The sequence below is a fragment of the Ictidomys tridecemlineatus genome (genome assembly GCF_052094955.1).
Source record: "Ictidomys tridecemlineatus isolate mIctTri1 chromosome 1 unlocalized genomic scaffold, mIctTri1.hap1 SUPER_1_unloc_7, whole genome shotgun sequence".
Lineage (NCBI taxonomy): Eukaryota > Metazoa > Chordata > Mammalia > Rodentia > Sciuridae > Ictidomys > Ictidomys tridecemlineatus.
In genome coordinates, this window is record NW_027520948.1 from 337,276 (window position 1) to 358,868 (window position 21,593).

Here is a 21,593-nt window from a genome sequence, read left to right on the forward strand (position 1 = left end):
CATTACAATGAAAATGCCCAGCATACAGAATATAGATAGAATTTTAAAGGCCACAAGAAAAAAAAATGAAATTACATATAAGGAAGACCAATTCAGATCTCAGCAGATTTTTCAACCCAGATCCTCAAAGCCAGGAGATCCTGGAACAATTTATTACCAGTTTTGAACTTGATTTAGTTTCTCCTTTGATTGGCTTTTTGTTTAGTGTATTTTTGCCCTATGCTGGTTTTCACTGTTTTTTTTTTTTATTTCAACCTCATGGTATATGTTGCTGAGAATGTACTGTACTGCAGGCTTTCTAGTTGTGTATTATTTTAATTTTTGTTTATAATGGAAGGTTTTTATTTTATCTTCAAATCTGAAACTTAATGTTTTTGGATATAAGATTCTTGGTTGGCACCTATTTTCTTTTGGAGTTGGTATATGTTGTTCCAGGAACTCCTAGCATTGAGGCTGTGGGTTGATAAATCAAATGAGATCCAAAATAGTTTCCCTCATAGGAAATTTCATAATTTTCTCTTGCAGCCTTTAAAATTTCATCCTTCTCTGTTAGGTATTTGTGCATTCATGTGGGTGTCATAATTTTGTTCATTTGGGGATCCTGAAAGACTCTTGTATTTTACTTTCCATTTCATTTCTCAGTTTGCAGAAATTTTCTGGTATTATTTCACTGAAAATATCATGTGTTCCTTTGATTTGTATATCTATGCCTTCTTCTACACTGATAAATCTTACATTTTGTTTTTTTCATATTGTCCCATAATTCTTGGAATTTCTGTTTATGGTTTCTTACCACCATCTCTTTGTGGTCAATTTTATTTTCAAGATTATAGAATTTCTGTTTGATTTAATTTCATAATCTCTCTTTATTGAAGTAATATTTTACCTCCTGAAATTTGTCTCTGATTTCACTCTTTCCATCATACTTCCTCTGACATCAGCTTAACTGAGCATATTCTGAACTTCTTCTCTGATATTTCTTCCACTTTGTTGTCAATGGATTCTGTTTTTCTAGCATCTTTCTTTCTCTTGGGAACTTTGTTCCCTTGTTTTTTCATGTTGTTCATGTGGCTTCTCATACTGTGGATCTGAGGCCGCACAGTTTCTACCCTATAGACTTATATTATCCCCTAAATTTTTCGGTATCTCATCTTTAAGAAGGAGATCAATATCATCAGCACCCAATGCAAATGCTATCTAGCCTTAAACCTAAGAGCTCTTACTAAATGGCAACACTTTTGTCACAATAAACATAAATGGTGTGATAAATTGTAGTTTACAATATAAATAGTATGTTTGCAAAACGGTTTACTCCTCATTAGCAGAGAGATTCTGTTTAGGAAACTGTATGCATTTCATTAATAAACTTCCCTTTTGATTCAAATCCTCCACTATTTGCTTTTCCTTGGGTTCACCCACTTTCCCAGCTATCTCAGCCAAGCATCATGTACCTCTTTGTTCCTCAGGGTGTAGATGAGAGGGTTCAACAGAGGTGTGACCACAGTGTAGAAGGAGGTGAAAAGCTTGTCATTCTTTGAAGCAAAGTTGCACTTAGGGTCAGTGTACTCATGGCCACTGTCCCATAAAACATGAAGACCATGAGGAAGTGGAAGCAGCAGGTGGAAAGGGCTTTCATCCTTCCCTCTTCTGACTTCATGCTCCTCACAGCCTAAGCTATGCAGCCATAGGAAGCTAGGATCAGCCCAACAGGGATCATGGTAAAGATGACAGCCGATATGGTCATCTGCCACTCATTGTTGGTGGTGTCTCCACAGGCCAGGTGCATGAGGACAGGCATCTCCCACAGAAAGCAATACAGGAAGTGATGGGGGCAGAAAAGCAGCTGGAAGGTGATGGAAGATTGGAACAGAGACACTATCAGACCAGACAGCCAGGCTAAGAAAACAAACTTCCAACAGAGTGGACAGTGCATGAGGACAGTGTAGCGCAGGGGCTGGCAGACAGCAATGTGGTGGTAAAAGGCCATCTCCACCAGCAGCACGCCTTCTGGGGCTCCAACACAGAGATCCCAAGCTGGAAGAGGCGACAGGGTAGCTCTGGTTGGTCCTCCCTATGGTTTTTGTCATCAGGGTTCAAACATAATGGTAAGCAAGATTTTGTGTGCAAAATTTGTAGAAAGACTCTACTGCCATTTATTTGGAGAGGACAATGGGATGCAATGACTTTCTTATAAATGTCTGTTTAAACCAAGGTGGTTTTGCAGCACCTCTTGTAACTCTTCTATAAAATCTGCAGCCCTTGCATTTCCAGTTGAAAACCTTACATGGTCACCTTAGAATACTTACATGCTCTTTCCAGATTATACACTCAGCCATGTTTATACATGGAATTAAAAGTGGAAAAGTTTAACTTTCATTTATCTATGTTTTCATCCCAAAGAAGCAGATATTATTTAGCATTATATGGTGATATTAATAGAAATGCATGGGCTATAGATTATCCCAGAGCCAATAGTCCTGTGCCCCCAGTGTAATCTTCAGTACCGTTCTCTGAGTGATTGAAGCAGTACCTGGGTATAGAAGAGATACCAATATTTAAGGAGTGTAAAGAGGGTTGGGCACCACTTCCTTGGCCTTAAGTAACGTAAATTAAAGTACCAAGCATAGCATCCCCATCACTGTTCTTACCTGATGAATGGCTACAACAACCATTGCTGCAGAAAATTCTGTTCCAGAAGACAGGGGGTGATAGGGTACTTCCAGAAACAAGTGCTGACATTCCCAGAACTGGTGAAACTGAAATCACTATAACTGCTGCCTGATTCTACCATATATATGTCCATCATCATAATTCTCAAAAACCAACTAGGAATAAAGTATAAATATCAAGGTATTACCATCCCTGAAAATAGAGATGGACCAGGGACAGGGACACATGCCTGTAATCCCAGAGCTCAGGGGGCTGAGGCAGAATGATGGTGAGTTCAAATCCAGCCTCAGCAAATTTTTTAGTGTTAAGCAACCCAGTGAGTCCCTGTCTCCAAACAAAAAATAAAAAAGGGCTGGGAATATGGTTCAGTGGTTAAGTGCACCTGGGTCCAATGCCCAGTACCAAGAGAGAGAGAGAGAAAGAGAGGAGGGGAGGGAGAGAAATATGAATGGGGAGAGGGGGATAGAAAGAGAGAGGGGGAATCAAGTGAGACATTTATGGAATTGGTATTATTTGAACATTTTCTACTTGGCAAGGTGGAAAAGGTGTGGCAGAGGCATTGGTTAAATACACTAACTGGGACACAGAACTAAGCACCAGAATACTGATTTTTTTTTGTCTTCCCAGAAACGTAGAAATCTTCCAAAGAAATCAGGAACATGAGAGGCACAGGACACAAAACTTATGTTATGTGAAAGGGACTTGGCATTGTTCATTTGGAAATTAGCCTTTGCATGTTGCCAAATAGTGTAAAATTTTATGGAACATTCTAGAAACCTATCACTGTTCTTCAATAATTGATTCTCATGAGCCTGGTGCTTTGCTCTGATGGGTGGACATACTGTGAACAAGAAATAAAATTCTTGCTTTGGTGCAGCTCAGAAGTCCATGGAGAAAGTATATCGATGAACAAATAAATCATAATGGTCTAATTTTTTCAATCAATGTGTTCTACAAAAGTAAGCAAGGCTGGCTGTCATAACTGCGGATGTCGGTGAAGGGGGTGAGAAGCGGAGATGGCCAAGCGCTGCTGCAGGGAGGACTGGAAGCCAAGCACTGAGCAGGGCGCAGCCTGAGAGCCCAGCAGGGAGGGCAAGGGGGCAGGATCAGAGGCCCCAGGCCTGCAGAGGAACGCGCCCCTTGCTGGGGCGCCCACCAAGTCCCAGGACTGACCAGCACCAAGTTGCATTAGGAGTTCCCAGCCTCCTTCTGGTTCCCCATCCCCGGAGTCTCACGAGACCACTTACTTAGGCTGACTCTGGCACTGGATTCTTGCACTGGACTCTCGAATTGGACAAGAGCTTGAGGGTTATCTTCTGGGATTTGTCTTTTCAAATGATACCTACAGGTTCTGGTTCTTCATACAAAGGAAAAAAAAATTCAGGTCAATGATATTATGTGTTTACTTTAAAAAAAAATTGTATTGAATTATATTCTTAAAACATATGCTTTCTGTATAAATGAATTTTGTGAATACTACAAATAAAGACACATTAAAAAGAAGCAATAAAATCAACTGTAATCCCACTGTAATATCAATAAAATATTTACTATGGAGGCTTGATTTCTTATTTTCATAATACATTTTATTAGATGTGATGTGTAAATACACGGCACTGTTTTTCATAAAGTATGCCAGATATGGATTAGAATCCCGAGTTCAAGAGCATTACAGTTGTGCATACAGCCTCACGTCTTTACACTCCTTCTAAGTATAGATCCTTGAGTGTGATTCAGAGATTCATACTACTTGATCTTAGTGCCAGACTTTGTGTAATGATTTAATCCTATTTTGGATGTATTTTCTATTCAGGTTTTTCTTATCTAAACACTGAGAAAAATATCTTTGTAAATAATTCCTCCATTCTTGCCATGAGTGCATTTTTTATGAGAGCAACCCATCTCTCTCCAAACTCTATATTGACAGAGCTTCCAAGCAGGGATGGGGGATGCTCTCCCCTACCAGCACGTGCAGGGCTTATTTTTACCTAACTCATACACCACCAATAAATAACCTTTGTATCTCCTTTTGGTAATTCAGAACTAAGATGGTAAGGCCCTAGTGTGCATGTGATTTACATTTTCATCACAAATCTATTATTTTGAATTCAGGATCATCTGGAAATTCTCACTAAAAGAAAATAATTATGATTCTATTTAAATTTATATAGTTTTATTTTTCTAAAGAGTATGTAAATTAATAGTACAACTTCCCTGATAATAGGAATTAACCTTTGATCTTATACCTATATTTAAATATGCTTTAGTTTATTTGATATTTTAGCCTTCATACTTAGCCTTGGGTTTTTATATGAACAACACAAATCCCCAATTAAAAGCATTTAATATTGTTTACCATTCTTTCTTCTCCTATGTGATTTTTTTCTTTCTTCATTTTTATTGGTATTTCATTCATTGCCTTTTTTTATACTTTAGGTAAATTTTTACAAAGATATTTGTGTCCTTGTTTTCTAATATCATTTTCTGTACCTAAAGTATAAATCAATTGGATTTTGAAATGTTGAAAACGAAACATGTTTAATAATTTGAAAAAGACACTTAAAATCTTGAGTAAAATAAGATGAAATTCAAAATATTAAAAGAGAAATAATTAATTTGGAAGTCAAAATATTAAGATAAAATATAATTAATAAATTTGAAAATATAAGTGAGTAGAAAAAGAAACTCAATAAAAAGTATTATTCAAAATTCTAAACCACATTGCTTGCCTCAGGATACACTGGCAGGCCACAGTCTGTGTTCACATTAGAGTTCTTTGTAGTAAACCATGCCAAACTGAATGAAATTCTTGTTGAATCTTGGTTTAAATTTCATTGAGATTTGGGATATTTAGAAGATGTCTATCACTCTTTGGCTTTGGATCCTGCCAGAGGTCCTGGGGCACAAGAACAGCTCCCCTAGGTTCTATGGACCTCCTGCCACTGGTATTCTTGAGACAGGGTCTTGTTAAGTTGCTCAGGTCCACGCATAGTTGCCCAGGTTTTCCATGAACTTTTGATCCTCCTGCCTCAGCCTCACACTGAAATGACAGGCACGTGCCAACCTGCCCAGCCTTTCCCCATTTTCAAGTGGAACACCAGGGCAGGAACTCAGCTTGTGGAGATCACAAGTAAGCTTTTAGGGCTGGAAAAAATGAACTTCAGCATCTTTCTCATTTAACACTTGTCAGAAAAAGCAACTATTGAGATGCAGAAAGTCAGAAAATTTTGAACATAATATTAATGTTTTATTTTTCTAATATTGAATCCAACAAAAACAGAAATTACAGAAATGTAAAATTACAGAGATGCAAAATTCCTCAATAAAATACTGGCAAACCAAACTCAAGAACACATTTAAAATATTGTACACTATGATCAAATGGAATCTGTCTCAGGGAATATTATTTACTATTGGGTTCAGCACATCTACACATATACACAATGAATGTGATATGTCACATTAAAAGAAAAGATAAAAGTTATATAATTATTTCAAAGGCATATAAAATTACTTGACAAACTCAACATCTTTTTATGATAAAAATAAAGCTCACAATTTAAGGGTAGAAAGTACATATTTCAACACAATAATGGTCATAGGTGACAAACCGTCAGCTAACATCATACTGAAAGGGGAAATCTGAAAGCTTTACTCTAAGACATAGAAGAAGACCAGGATGACTACTCTCATGATTTTTCTTTAATACACTACTTTAAGATCTATCCAGAGAATTAGATAGTAGAAAGAAATAAGAAGCATGCAAATTGAGGAGAAGGAGATCAGTTATCATCCTATGATAACGATGATATTATTTTATAGAGAAAAAATCTAAAAACTCCACCCAAAACTGTTAGAAATAATAAACAAATTCAAGAAGTAATAGGATACAAAATAAATACACAAAACTAGTATCATCTCTACAAAGTAATAGCAAAACTTCTACAAAACAAATCAAGAAGTCAATATATTTTAATGGCTTCAAAAGATATCTAGAAATAAATTTAATCAGGAGGTTAAAAAATCTAGATTTAAAAGTATAAAATATTCATAAAGAAATCACAAAATAAATGAAAGTTATCCTATGTTCATGAATTGAAATAATAAATATTGTTAAAATATCCTTACTACTCAATGTGAACTCCATCAAAATACTCAAAATCTTTTTCATAAATAGAAAAAAATTCTAAAACAAGTATGGAATCACAGAAGATCCTCAATACCAAACCTAATCCTGAGAAAAAGGAGCAAAATTAGAGATATCCACACCTCTGACTTTCAAATATACCACAAATCCATAGAAATAAATCCATGAAATTACAACTAAATTATATTTAACAATGTTTCCAATAACACACATTAGGCAAAGAATCAAAATTAGAAATCCACATGTATGAAAGAATTAAACCAGACCTCTGTCTTTCATAGTACTCAAAAATGAACTCTAAATGATTTAAGATGTAAATGTGAGAACATGGTCTGCACCACACACAACACCTTCTTTAGGCAGTTGCTTGAGCTTCAAAGGAAGAGTCTTGTTTAACATGGGGAATTGTTATTAGTGCTAATAGAGAAATACACAGCCATCCTTAGATGCCAGCAGCACCCAGGAATTGCTGACCATGCTCTGCCTTTCCCAGAGCCTCTGAGGTCCTAATGTTCTTTTATTCTCCTAGTACTGACTGACAATCCAGGGTCTCAAAGTCTTTTCCTAACATCACACAAGAGACTTGAGAGAGGACCATGTCCCTCCTGAATGCAGCAGAGCACCTTAATGCCCTTGGAACATAGTGTCCTCACTCTGCCATGGAGTGTGTGTCATCAGGGAAACATGAACATGCTCAGGGGACTTGCTTCCAGCATTGCTGTGACCCCCAGGTGTCACCCCCAGTAAAGCAAGGACAGCACTTCTCCCTCTGCAAATTTGCAGTCTCAGGACAACTAATGCAGCTTCCTATCACCATCTGAAGCATGAGACAGAATATATACTCCTATGTCCATGAATAATCTGAAATAAAAACACACTCTTTAAGATGTTGCAATAAATAAGTGCTATATGAATATTTTTAGATGAAAACACATTTCTTCTCTCCAGGAAAACAAATGATAGAGAAACATGGAGAAATGCCATGAGACCTACCAGGACACCTCAAAGCAGGTCAGCAAGCCCTGCACAGCCCACATGACAAGGGAGGGGGACTGAAGATGGCGAGTTAGAGGGAGGCTGTGCTCTGGGACCTGGAATTCTAGTAGTGTAATACAGTTTCTCTGCGAGTTATTAAAGGACCCCCAAAAGCTGCTTGTGCAGCAATCCCGGCCACCATGCTAGCACAGATCTCCAGGCCTCAGTTCAGTGCAGGACTCCCAGCAGCTCACCCACACAGGACCTCCAGCTGCTGTGCAGTGGTGGGACCACTGGCATCAGCACCCACACAGAATCCCGGGCTGCCCACTCACACAGGATACCCAGCCACTGCCCACACATAGGGCCTCCAGATGTCACTCCCATATGGACCCCCATCTTCCAACACGGGGCTCCCACCATAGCCTCCATCTTGGGACACTGCAATGACTGTCATAGTCCCCTGCATGCTGTAGCCTGCACCTGGGAACACAGGGCAAGGTCTGGAGACAAAGGACGAGTTCGGGGGACAACCATCAGCAACAACACTGCAGGCCACAGAGCGTCTCTGAAAATGCCACCCAATACCACCACTCAACCCAACCCAACACGAGACCCCATCTGTGACAGCAGCTGCCTCCATTGTGGGACACCTTTGTCACCATATTTACTTGAGGGAAATCCTAGCTTGGGACACGGGCTGGGGACTAGAAGCAAGATCAAGGTACCTATAGTCCCCAACTACCCCTCTTCCCCTGCTACCATAAACTGGCACAGGGCTTGAGTCTATACTGCTGGTCCCTATCCCCCAAAGCCTGGTCCTTCTCTGCAAGATACAAAACATCTCTCGGTGACAGGTGTACAGCCCCCAGCGTGCTGCCCACAGACCTCCAGAAAAAGGTTCCTGATTGGGAAGTAGAAAGGGAGGGGATAAAGGAGATTCAGTTTAGAGACTTAGAGACCAGAAACTGTGAGAGGTATAGGTGACACAAGGAGATAAGACCAAGTGACCAAGTGCCCACATTGCAGGAGCAGGCCCCAAAGGAGATCCTTGAGGTGCAGTCTCCACTGGGGACCAGCAGATACTATACTCCACCTTGAGGACATCTGATTCCAAGACCAACCTTCCCACTATAAAACCCTTCACCCTCCTGAGGGTGGAGACACCAGGAAACAACAGACAAACCCACCTATCAGATGAGAAGGGAAGCACAAAGATCCTGACCTCCAACAAAAAACAATCCTTCTATTTTCCTTAGAGATTTTTTTCTTCTTTTCTTTCTCTCTTTCTACTCCCACCCTCATATCCCAAACATTTGTGGAACCAAGTACCAATCATGCATTACACTACTGAGGTCTGGGATGTCTGAATAGTATATTACAGTTGTTTAAAAGAATTAAAAATAATTCTTTTATTGCCTATTTTTACATTTAAAAAAAATATGTTTTTTTGTACTCTGTATTGTCTTTTCACTTGCTTGTCTCCCCAAAATAACTTTCTTTCTTTTCTACTCCTACAAATCAACTTTAGATTCTTTTTCCTCTCTTCCTAAGAGCCAATAACTCTGTATTCTCACCTCCTACCTCCTTAACTCTTCATCCTACACCTCACCCCCAACTTTTTCATTGTCCACCATCAGAAACTACAAACCCTTTTGCAAACCTCCTGTTTGTGTTGAAGATGAGAACTGAACTCACCATTTCTGTATATTGTGACAAAACCATTAACATCTTAATAGCAACTATTTGGTTTAAGGCGGTATGTTTGTATTGTGATGTGTTAATATTGTTCTCCTCACTAAAGGAGAGGTATTGGAATCCTGCAGGGACACCATAAGCCTATAGGATAAAAACTGTAACACCTCAGATCTATAGTAAAGAAGAGAAGACACCTGAACACCATGAACAAACAAGGGAAGAAAGTGCCGTAAACAACTAAGATACTAAATTATTAGAATCCATGACCAGCACAGCAGAAGAAATGACAGAGACAGAGTTCAGGATGTATATAATTAAATATTTTGTGCATTAAAAGATGATATAAGGGAGCAAAAGTGGCCATATGCCAGCCCTTTCAGTACCCCCTCATCATGAACCTCAATTTTGTGTCCACATGACCCTGGTTTCCCTGTTCAGTGATCTGCTGTATACAGGTGTGCACACTGGGAACACATTCTGGCTGTCCTTCTGCCAGTCAAACATGGTCCATCAGTTCTTCTGTGACGTCCCTTCTCTGCTGAAGCTCTCCTGCTCTGACACCACCAGCAACCTGATCGTTATTATTGTCTCTATTATAATCATTGGTGGTGGCTGCTTTGCTATAATAACCATGTCGTATATTTGCATATTTTCTGCTGTGCCAAAATTTCCCACCAGAGCCCCAGGGAAGGCCTTCTCCACCTGCACCCCTTACATCCTCGTGTTTTCCGTGTTCCTCAGTTCTGGCACAACTGTGTACCTGAGGTCCTCAGCAACCTCTGACACCCTCCAGGACATGGTTCTCTCTGCCTTTTACACCATGGTTCCTCCCTTCCTGAATCCTCTCATCTACAGTCTAAGGAACAGGCAGGTAAAGGAAGCTGTGAGAAGATTAATGCAAAGATAGTTGTTCTCAAGGAAACAATAAAGATGCATTTCAGTATCATCCTAATTTCTCTGAGTGAAGTTCAAGATTAGGTCAAATGTTCTTCATATCTGGGTGACACAATTTAAACTGCTTACTCTAATGTCACTTTGTTTGAATATGAGATTTTTTATTATTTGATTTTTTTCATTTACCGTATTATTCCATGGATACTTTATAAAATGTGTAATTTAATCAATGTGTCTTTTAATGAATGAACATAATTTAATATATTTGTTGAAATCATTTGTGGAGGCATGCATTAAAGATTCATCAAATACATAGCAGTACCTATATCAAGTACTGTCACAGAGAAAAACTTTACCAATCAAATCTGAAAAAAACTTACACTCACATAATATGCTATTATTCAGAGAAGTGTCAAGCAAATTTCCAAGCACTGTGGTATCTAACTCTATGAATTTAACTAATTTGAATATATGCAATAATTAAATGCTAAAGAAGTTATAACCAATCTATCTGGAACATGAGAAGAGTAATTCCTTGTCCATGAATAAACAGAGGGCCATGTTTACCACACCCTGTGTCCCGACAGTCAAATCCATCCACCAGGAAGAGCACCCAGTTCATCCTTGGCAGTGGCCACTGCCAGCCTTTTATTATGTCCATGAGTGGCTCAGTGTGGGGGAAAAAGCCTTTCTGATGAGTTGCAGTCAGCTCTGATGGCTCCCACACATCTTACTTCTGTGACACCTATGCTAACGTGCCATGCCTCAAAATTATGACATGGTGGATCATTATTTTTTGGCCTAAAATTTTGACCTGGGTCAACTTTTAAATATCCCCAAGTTTACTGTACTTCTTTCTTAAAGTACATCTGTCTATACTTGTTCCCTAAAACCTTATGGCATTGTATGTGCTCTGATGATGATGATGATGATGATGATGATCATCATCATCATCATCATCATCATTTTCATTCTTCTTTTTTTTAATCAAAGATTGAATTTAAGGTCTCATACCCAGTCCTTTTTTGTGTTTTATTTAGAATGGAGACATGCTAAGTGGCTTCAGGCATTTCTCTATTGCTAATGCTGTCTTGGAACCTCTGATCCTCCTGCCTTAGCATCCTGAGGCACTGTGATTGTAGGCTTGCACCACCACACCTGTCTTGTGTCACTCTTTCATCATCTCCCACAAGTTATTACTCCCCAAGTATTCTAGTGCCCTCATTGGCATATACTTTGATAATTATCAATAATAACTGGCATATGCTGAAGGACAAGTTTATCTAGGTTTACTTATATAACACAATGAGAAAAAATATTTATATAATACCACATTCAAGATTTTGAATTACAAATTCTGAAAAACAATTTGTTCACCATACACTAATATGAAAATATGTAGTTATTACCTAGGAAAATATAAAATAATAAACATATTTGATTAATTGATGAATACACTTATTAAAGATTTCAGGCAAGGAAATTCTTGTGGTAGGAGCAGATAAGCACCCCAGCACTTACTGCTACAGGAAGCCTTGAATTGCTTAACAGAATCCAACCATCCCCACACTGTGTCCCATGGCTTCTGGGTCTCACTGCTCCAATGTTCCCTGCCAGAACAGAAAGACCTTCAAAGAACCCCAGATAAAGTCTGTATCTCCACCTTTATATGCATTCCCTCTATAACTGTAGCTTACTGAATCCTAGTGAGTGGTATTGGACATTTTACATGGATGAGAGGTCTAGTTAAATTAATTTTAAATTTAATGTAAAAAGTTGGAAAGAAATTAAATTATAAACACCAGTTCTATTTTTTGTATAGATGGTATTTTTTTATTTGTCCTAATTAATCAGTTTTACATGGCATCAGAAGGCATTTTGACACATTGTACATAATTGGAGCACAACTTCTCATCCTCTGGCTGTACATGAGGCAGAGTCATGTGTGGTGCAATCATACCTGTATATAGAATAATAATGTCCTCATTCCACTGTCTTTCCCCCCCAGACTCCTCTCTGTCCAATTTAAAGTTTCTCCATTCTTCTCTAGCCCTCCCCCCATTACAGATCAGCATCTGTGTATCAGAGAAAACATTGGGCCTTTGGTTTTTAGGAATTGGTTTATTTCCATCAGCATGATATTCTGCAGCTTTGTCCATTCACCTGCAAATGCCATAATTTCATTCTTCTTTAATGATGAGTAATATTCCCTTTACATATACCACATTTCCTTTATCCATTCATTTGTTGAAGGGCACCTAGGTTTGTTCCATAGTTTAGCTATAGTGAATTGAGCTGCCAAAAATATTGGTGTGGTTGTATCACAATAGTTTGCTAACATTGTCCTTTGGATATAAACCAAAGAGTGGGATAGCTGGTTTGTAAGAGTTCTGCATTTGAGATTAAGTCTCTAATAAACTTTTTTAATGTGGCACATTTGGTGGTTAGGAAGTTTCTGTGCAAATATGCAGAATGCCTGATTGCTGGAAAACTTCCATGTTAAAGACACGGGATGCCTGGCCACTGTAGTAATGCTCTTCACGAGGGTTTCCATCTTGATCTTAGGCACATAGCCCCTGGGAATAGAAGAATCTGTTGGCTAGATAACTACAATGTTTCATCAAAGGTGCTCCTGGAGCTGCCCTCCTAACAGTAATTTCAGACAATGGACTTTCTGGAGAGCTACACAAAGATCCTGACATCGAATATTGTGACCGTGAAATGTAACTGCAGAATAAGAGACCTCAGTGATACTTCAAACAATAATGTGGTTATGGCACTAAGGACCTAATGTAACCTATTGATATAGATAAACGTGGATGCTTGGACAAAGAGTCACTCTGCCAACTTGTTTCTATGTCTCCTTTGAGATTCTTTACAGTGGAGTGGTTCCATTCTAATTTTTCTGCAGAATCTCTATACTGTTTTCCAGAGTGTTTGCACCAATTTTCAGTCCCACCTGAAATGTATGAGTGCACCTTTTTACCCACCTTCTTGCCAATGCTTATTTGTATTCTTGATAATTTCCATTTTTATTGAAGTGAGATAAAATCTTAGAGTAGTTTTAATTTACATTTCTCTAATTACTACACATGTTGAATATTTTTCATATATTTGTTTATCAATTGTATTTTTTCTTCTTGTAGAGTGTTCAGTTATTTAGCTCATTTGTTAATTGTATTATTTGTGTTTCTTTCTCTCATTTTTTTGAGTTAATTTTTTTTTTGCTTTCTTTATATATCCTAGAGATTAGCGCTATACCTGAGTTGAATGTGGTAAAGATTTTCTCTCATTCTGTAGGATGTCTCTTCATGTTATTGTTTATTTATTTTCTGAGGAAAAGCTTTTTAGTTTGACTCCATTCTAAAAGTCAGCTCAAATTTTTATCATGCCAGCTTAGCACTGGACTTCCTTAACAAGACTCCTAAAGCTCAAGAAGAAAAATTAAGAATCAATAAGTAGCATGGATTCAAACTAAGAAGCAAACACCTGTTCTATTGAAAGGTGTCTCTCTTGATGAAAGATGTTGGATATTTAGCACCTGTTTAAAAATGTTATTGTCACAAGATATGGTAGCAATAGATACAAAAAAAAAAGGAATCATTGGTATAAGGACTTTGTGATATCTCAAATTTTGTGTCAAATAACACAAAACCCTGCAGGTTCATGAGAATGGTGTAAAATTTCTGCAGAATTTAGCAAAAATATTTTTTTGTGTATTAGTCATTAACAAAGAAATATATTTTTAGAGTAATACAAATTATGTGAAGATATGTATTGGAAAGTGAGCTTTTCTGAAATATTAACTCTACCCTTTAAGGAAACAATATTTTAAAGTACTTGTTAGAGCCTTTATTGTGATTATGATTTTCAGTGCTTTGTAGAATCAAAACTTCAGAAGACAAAAAACTTAGAACAATACATAGTTAAAAATTTGATGAGAGTTTAGCAATCAAGAAGAAAATGTAGTAACTTATTCTATAGTGTGTTTTAAGGTAACATTCATGACTGAGACTATTATGCCATAACATTCAGACTTTTCTAAGTTTTAAAAAGACTTTAGAATATTTATATTAATACCAGAGATATATTGCATTGTAATAAAGCAGTTGTTAATATTAATACAGCTAAAAAACAAATTGGATCAGAGTTTTAAAGGGATTGTTAAAGAAATTACGGCCAAGGAATGTGTAACTGTAATAGATACCAGCACCTAAAGAGATGCTAAGCATTTCACACAGAGACATCAGGAAAGTGGCTGAGAGCATCTAAAGATATTTTTTTCTTTTTGCAGTACTGAAGATTGAACTGAGGATCATTTATCCACTGAGGCATATCCCCAGCCCTATTTTGTATTTTAGTTAGAGAAAGGGCCTCTATGAGTGGCTTAGTGAATTGTTATTGCTGAGACTGCCTTTGAACTCGCAATTCTTCTGCCTCAGCCTCAGGAGCTGTTGGGATGATATGCATGCACCACAGTGCCTGGCTGTTTTTTGTTTTTGTTCAAGTATTTTTGTCACAGCAATGCAAAGCTCACTGAAAACAGTTTTTAAATATAATTGAAGAGAGTGTAGTGTGTTTACCAGAGAAGTCAAATACAGCAAAACATAAGATTACCAAACAAATCAGTCAAATTATAGTAGAGAATGAAAAAATATGTCCACAAATAGATATGTTGATTAAAATCTTTCTGACATATGCAAATAATGGTTTGTCATTCATCTTTCAGAAATGAACAAATGATACATGCTACAAGGTGGACTAATTTCAATGATTTTATGCTCACTTCAGCCAGAATACACATCATACACTGAGTGAATTTATTTATATGAAATTTCACAAATATGTAAATTCAAAGATACAGAATACATTTAGTGTTTTCCAGTGACTGCAATTAGGGACTATAGGGACAATGTATGTAATGGGTTAGGTGGTCAATTTGAAGTAAAAAGTATTTTGGAAAAAGATTTAGCTGGAAATTGTACAATTATTCAGTGTGGTAACTCACACTGATTTGAGAATCATAAACTGTTACAAAGAGATATATTGCAGAGGCGGGACTGTGACCACCGGCAGAGCAGGCCCAGTGGCTGGTTGGGGCCAGAGCCGGCCCCACCCCCAGTGCCTGCAAGGTAGGCGGGACTGTCACCTCCAGCAGATCAGGCTTAGTGGCCTGCTGAGGGGCAGGACAGTTTCCTCCCCCAGTCCTGCAAGGTAGGCGGGACTGTGACCACCGGCAGAGCAGGCCCAGCGGCTGGTTGCGGGCCGGAGCCGGCCCCACCCCCAGTGCCTGCAAGGTAGGAGAACCGGCGACCCACGGGCAGGTCAGGCCCAGCAATCTGCGGAGAGACAGAGCTGACACACGCGCCTGCAGGGAACTGGGTCCTGCGACCCACCAGCGGCCTTCTGTGGGGCAGACCCGTCCCCTCCCCCAGTGCCTGCAAGGTAGGCGGGACTGTCACCTCCAGCAGATCAGGCTTAGCGGTCTGCTGAGGGGCAGGACAGTCCCACCCCCAGTGCCTGCAAGGTAGGCGGGACTGTGACCACCGGCAGAGCAGGCCCAGCGGCTGGTTGCGGGCCGGAGCCGGCCCCACCCCCAGTGCCTGCAACGTAGGAGAACCAGCGACCCACGGGCAGGTCAGGCCCAGAAATCTGCGGAGAGACAGAGCTGACACACGCGCCTGCAGGGAACGGGGTCCTGCGACCCACCAGCGGCCTTCTGTGGGGCATGCCCGTCCCCTCTTCCAGTGCCTGCAAGGTAGGTGGGACTGTGACCACCAGCAGAGCAGGCCCAGCGGCTGGTTGGGGCCAGAGCCGGCCCCACCCCCAGTGCCTGCAAGGTAGGAGAACCGGCGACCCGCGGGCAGGCCAGGCCCAGCAATCTGCGGAGAGACAGAGCTGACACACGCACCTGCAGGGAACGGGGTCCTGCGATCCACCAGCGGCCTTCTGTGGGGCAGGCCTGTCCCCTTCCCCAGTGCCTGCAAGGTAGGCGGGACTGTGACCACCAGCAGATCAGGCCTAGCGGCTTGCTGAGGGGCAGGACCGTCCCCTCCCCCAGTGCTTACAAGGTAGGCGGGACTGTGACCAGCGGCAGATCAGGCCCAGCGGCTTGTTGCGGGCCGGAGCCGGCCCCACCCACAGTGCCTGCAAGGTAGGCGTACCGGGGACCCATCGGGAGGTTAGGCCCAGCAACCTACGGAGAGACAGAGGTGCCCCTCGCACCTGCTGGGTAGGCGGACCTTCGACCGACCAGCAGAGCAGACCTAGGGCCCGCCAGCGTGGTAGACAGATCGCACCAATTGGTGGAGGATCACAGCCACCATCTGTCCTGCAAGGGAGACTTTTCAACTATACAAGAGCAATATAAATAAATAGAGGGAAAATTTCAAAAACACAACAGTTTCACCAAGCAGAAAGAAACGCCAGCAGTATGAAAAGACAAGGAAAGAAAGGACCACAGGCAATGCAGGTCAACTCAACTCTAGAAGAGGTAATAGCTGCAACAGATGGAATGTCAGACAGAGAGGTCAGGATATACATGCTTCAGATGATCTGGAGTCTCAAGGAAGACATGAGACAGCAAAATCAGACAATGAAAGATCACATTGACAAGGAACTTCATAAACAAATCCAGGAAGTAAAAGATCAATTTCACAGGGAGATAGAGGAAATAAAAAACAAACAAATAGAAATCCTAGAAATGCAGGAAGCAATAAACCAACTTAAAAACTCAATTGAGAAAACTACCAGCAGAGTGGATCACTTAGAAGATAGAACATCAGACAATGAAGACAGAGTATTTCAACTTGAAAAGAGCATAGACAGCTCAGCAAGTCTGCTAAGAAACCATGAGCAGAACATGCAAGAAATATGGGATAATATCAAAAGACCAAACTTAAGAGTCATTGGGATACAGGAAGGCACAGAGCTCCAAACCAAAGGAATAGACAATTTATTCAGTGAAATAATACGAGAAAACTTTCCAGACTTGAAGAATGAGACAGAACCCCAAATCCTAGAAGCCTACAGGACGCCGAATGTGCAAAATCATAAGAGATCCACACCTAGACACATTATAATGAAGATGTCCAACATACAGAATAAGGAGAGAATTTTAAAAGCTACAAGAGAAAGGAAGCAGATTACATTTAGGGGTAAACCAATCAGGATAACAGCTGATCTCTCAACACAGACTCTAAAAGCTAGAAGATCCTGGAATAACATATTTCAAACGCTAAAAGAAAATGGGTTCCAACCAAGAATCGTGTATCCGGCGAAATTAAGCTTCAGGATGGAAGACGAAATTAAAACATTCCATGATAAACAAAAGTTAAAAGAATTTGCAGCTAGAAAACCATCTCTTCAAAAAATCCTTGGCAAAACACTACAGGAAGAGGAAATGGAAAATAACAATGAAAACCAACAGTGGGAGGTAGGACAGTAAAGGGGGGAAAAATCAAAGAGAAAAACAAATCAGGTTTAACAGCATTAATAAACAAATATGGCTGGAAGAACAAACCGTATCTCAATAATAACCCTAAATGTTAATGGCTTAAACTCACCAATTAAGAGACACAGGCTAGTTGAATGGATCACAAAACAAGATCCAACAATATGCTGCCTACAGGAGACGCATTTGATAGGAAAGGATATACATAGACTGAAGGTGAAAGGTTGGGAAAAATCATATCACTCATATGGACTGCGGAAACAAGCAGGAGTGTCCATACTCATATCAAATAAAATAGATTTCAAACCAAAGTTAATCAAAAGGGATAAAGAAGGACACTACATACTGCTCAAGGGAACCATACACCAACAAGACATAACAATCATAAATATATATGCCCCAAACAACGGTGCTGCTGCGTTCATCAAGCAAACTCTTCTCAAGTTCAAGAGTCTAATAGACCACCATACAATAATCATGGGAGACTTCAACACACCTCTCTCACCACTGGACAGATCTTCCAAACAAAAGTTGAATAAGGAAACTATAGAACTCAATAACACAATTAACAACCTAGACTTAATTGACGTATATAGAATATACCACCCAACATCAAGCAGCTACACTTTTTTCTCAGCAGCACATGGATCCTTCTCAAAAATAGATCATATATTATGTCACAGGGCAACTCTTAGACAATATAAAGGAGCGGAGATAATACCATGCATCTTATCTGATCATAATAGAATGAAACTAAAAATCAACGATAAAAGAAGCAAGGAAAAATCATGCATCACTTGGAGAATGAACAATAGGTTACTGAATGATCAATGGGTTTTAGAAGACATCAAGGAGGAAATTAAAAAATTCTTAGAGTTTAATGAAAACACAGACACAACATATCGGAATCTATGGGACACATTGAAAGCAGTTCTAAGAGGAAAATTCATTGCTTGGAGTTCATTCCTTAAAAAAAGAAAAAACCAACAAATAAATGATCTCATACTTCATCTCAAAATTCTAGAAAAAGAAGAGCAAAACAACAGCAAAAGAAGTAGAAGGCAAGAAATAATTAAAATCAGAGCTGAAATTAATGAAATCGAAACAAAAGAAACAATTGAAAAAATTGACAAAACGAAAAGTTGGTTCTTTGAAAAGATAAATAAAATTGACAGACCCTTAGCCATGCTAGCGAAGAGAAGAAGAGAGAGAACTCAAATTACTAGCATAAGGGATGAAAAAGGCAAGATCACGACAGACACTTCAGAAATACAGAAGATAATCAGAAATTATTTTGAATCCTTATACTCCAATAAAATAGAAGATAGTGAAGGCATCGATAAATTTCTTAAGTCATATAATCTGCCCAGATTGAGTCAGGAGGATATAGACAACCTAAACAGACCAATATCAATTGAGGAAATAGAAGAAACCATCAAAAGATTACCATCTAAGAAAAGCCCAGGACCGGATGGGTTTACAGCAGAGTTTTACAAAACCTTTAAAGAGGAACTAATACCAATACTTTTCAAGCTGTTTCAGGAAATAGAAAAAGAGGGAGAACTTCCAAATTCATTCTACGAGGCCAACATCACCCTGATTCCGAAACCAGACAAAGACGCTTCAAAGAAAGAAAACTACAGACCAATATCTCTAATGAACCTAGATGCAAAAATCCTCAATAAAATTCTGGCAAATCGGATACAAAAACATATCAAAAAAATTGTGCACCATGATCAAGTAGGATTTATCCCTGGTATGCAAGGTTGGTTCAATATACGGAAATCAATAAATGTTATTCACCACATCAATAGACTTAAAAATAAGAACCATATGATCATCTCGATAGATGCAGAAAAAGCATTCGACAAAGTACAGCATTCGTTTATGTTCAAAACTCTCGAAAAACTAGGGATAACAGGAACATACCTCAACATTGTAAAAGCAATTTATGCTAAGCCTCAGGCTAGCATCATTCTGAATGGAGAAAAATTGAAGGCATTCCCTCTAAAATCTGGAACAAGACAGGGATGCCCTCTCTCACCACTCCTGTTCAACATAGTTCTCGAAACACTGGCCAGAGCAATTAGACAGACGAAAGAAATTAAAGGCATAAAAATAGGAAAAGAAGAACTTAAATTATCACTATTTGCAGATGACATGATTCTATACCTAGCAGACCCAATATGGTCTACAAAGAAACTGTTAGAGCTAATAAATGAATTCAGCAAAGTGGCAGGTTATAAAATCAACACGCATAAATCAAAGGCATTCCTGTATATCAGTGACAAATCCTCTGAAATGGACACGAGGACAACCACCCCGTTCACAATATCCTCAAAAAGAATAAAATACTTGGGAATCAACCTAACAAAAGAGGTGAAAGACTTTTACAATGAAAACTACAGAACCCTAAAGAGAGAAATTGAAGAAGACCTTAGAAGATGGAAAAATATACCCTGTTCATGGATAGGCAGAACTAATATCATCAAAATGGCGATATTACCAAAAGTTCTCTATAGGTTTAATGCAATGCCAATCAAAATCCCAACGGCATTTCTTGTAGAAATGGAGAAAGCAATCATGAAATTCATATGGAAGAATAAAAGACCCAGAATAGCAAAAACAATACTAAGCAGGAAGTGTGAATCAGGTGGTATAGCGATTCCAGATTTCAAACTATACTACAGAGCAATAGTAACAAAAACAGCATGGTACTGGTACCAAAACAGGCGGGTGGACCAATGGTACAGAATAGAGGACACAGAAACCAACCCACAAAACTACAACTTTCTTATATTTGATAAAGGGGCTAAAAGCATGCAATGGAGGAAGGATAGCATCTTCAACAAATGGTGCTGGGAAAATTGGAAATCCATATGCAACAAAATGAAATTGAATCCCTTTCTCTCGCCATGCACAAAAGTTAACTCAAAATGGATCAAGGAGCTTGATATCAAATCAGAGACACGGCATCTGATAGAAGAGAAAGTTGGTTACGACCTACATGCTGTGGGGTCGGGCTCCAAATTCCTCAATAGGACACCCATAGCACAAGAGTTAACATCTAGAATCAACAAATGGGACTTACTCAAACTAAAAAGTTTTTTCTCAGCAAAAGAAACAATAAGAGAGGTAAATAGGGAGCCTACATCATGGGAACAAATCTTTACTCCTCACACTTCAGATAGAGCCCTAATATCCAGAGTATATAAAGAACTCAGAAAATTAGACAATAAGATAACAAATAATCCCATCAACAAATGGGCCAAGGACTTGAACAGACACTTCTCAGAGGAGGACATACAATCAATCAACAAGTACATGAAAAAATGCTCACCATCTCTAGCAGTCAGAGAAATGCAAATCAAAACCACCCTAAGATACCATCTCACTCCAGTAAGATTGGCAGCCATTACGAAGTCAAACAACAATAAGTGCTGGCGAGGATGTGGGGAAAAGGGTACACTTGTACATTGTTGGTGGGACTGCAAATTGGTGCAGCCAATTTGGAAAGCAGTATGGAGATTTTTTGGAAAGCTGGGAATGGAACCACCATTTGACCCAGCTATCCCCCTTCTGGGTCTATTCCCTAAAGACCTAAAAAGAGCATGCTACAGGGACACTGCTACAGCGATGTTCATAGCAGCACAATTCACAATAGGAAGACTGTGGAACCAACCTAGATGCCCTTCAATAGACGAATGGATAAAAAAAAATGTGGCATTTATACACAATGGAGTATTACTCTGCATT

General features: G+C 39.2%; 1 pseudogene; it reads left to right on the forward strand.

The window, feature by feature from the left end:
• Nucleotides 1-3,658: 3,658 nt before the first annotated feature.
• LOC144372217 (olfactory receptor 14C36-like) lies at nt 3,659-10,397 on the forward strand (annotated as a pseudogene).
• Nucleotides 10,398-21,593: the final 11,196 nt, after the last annotated feature.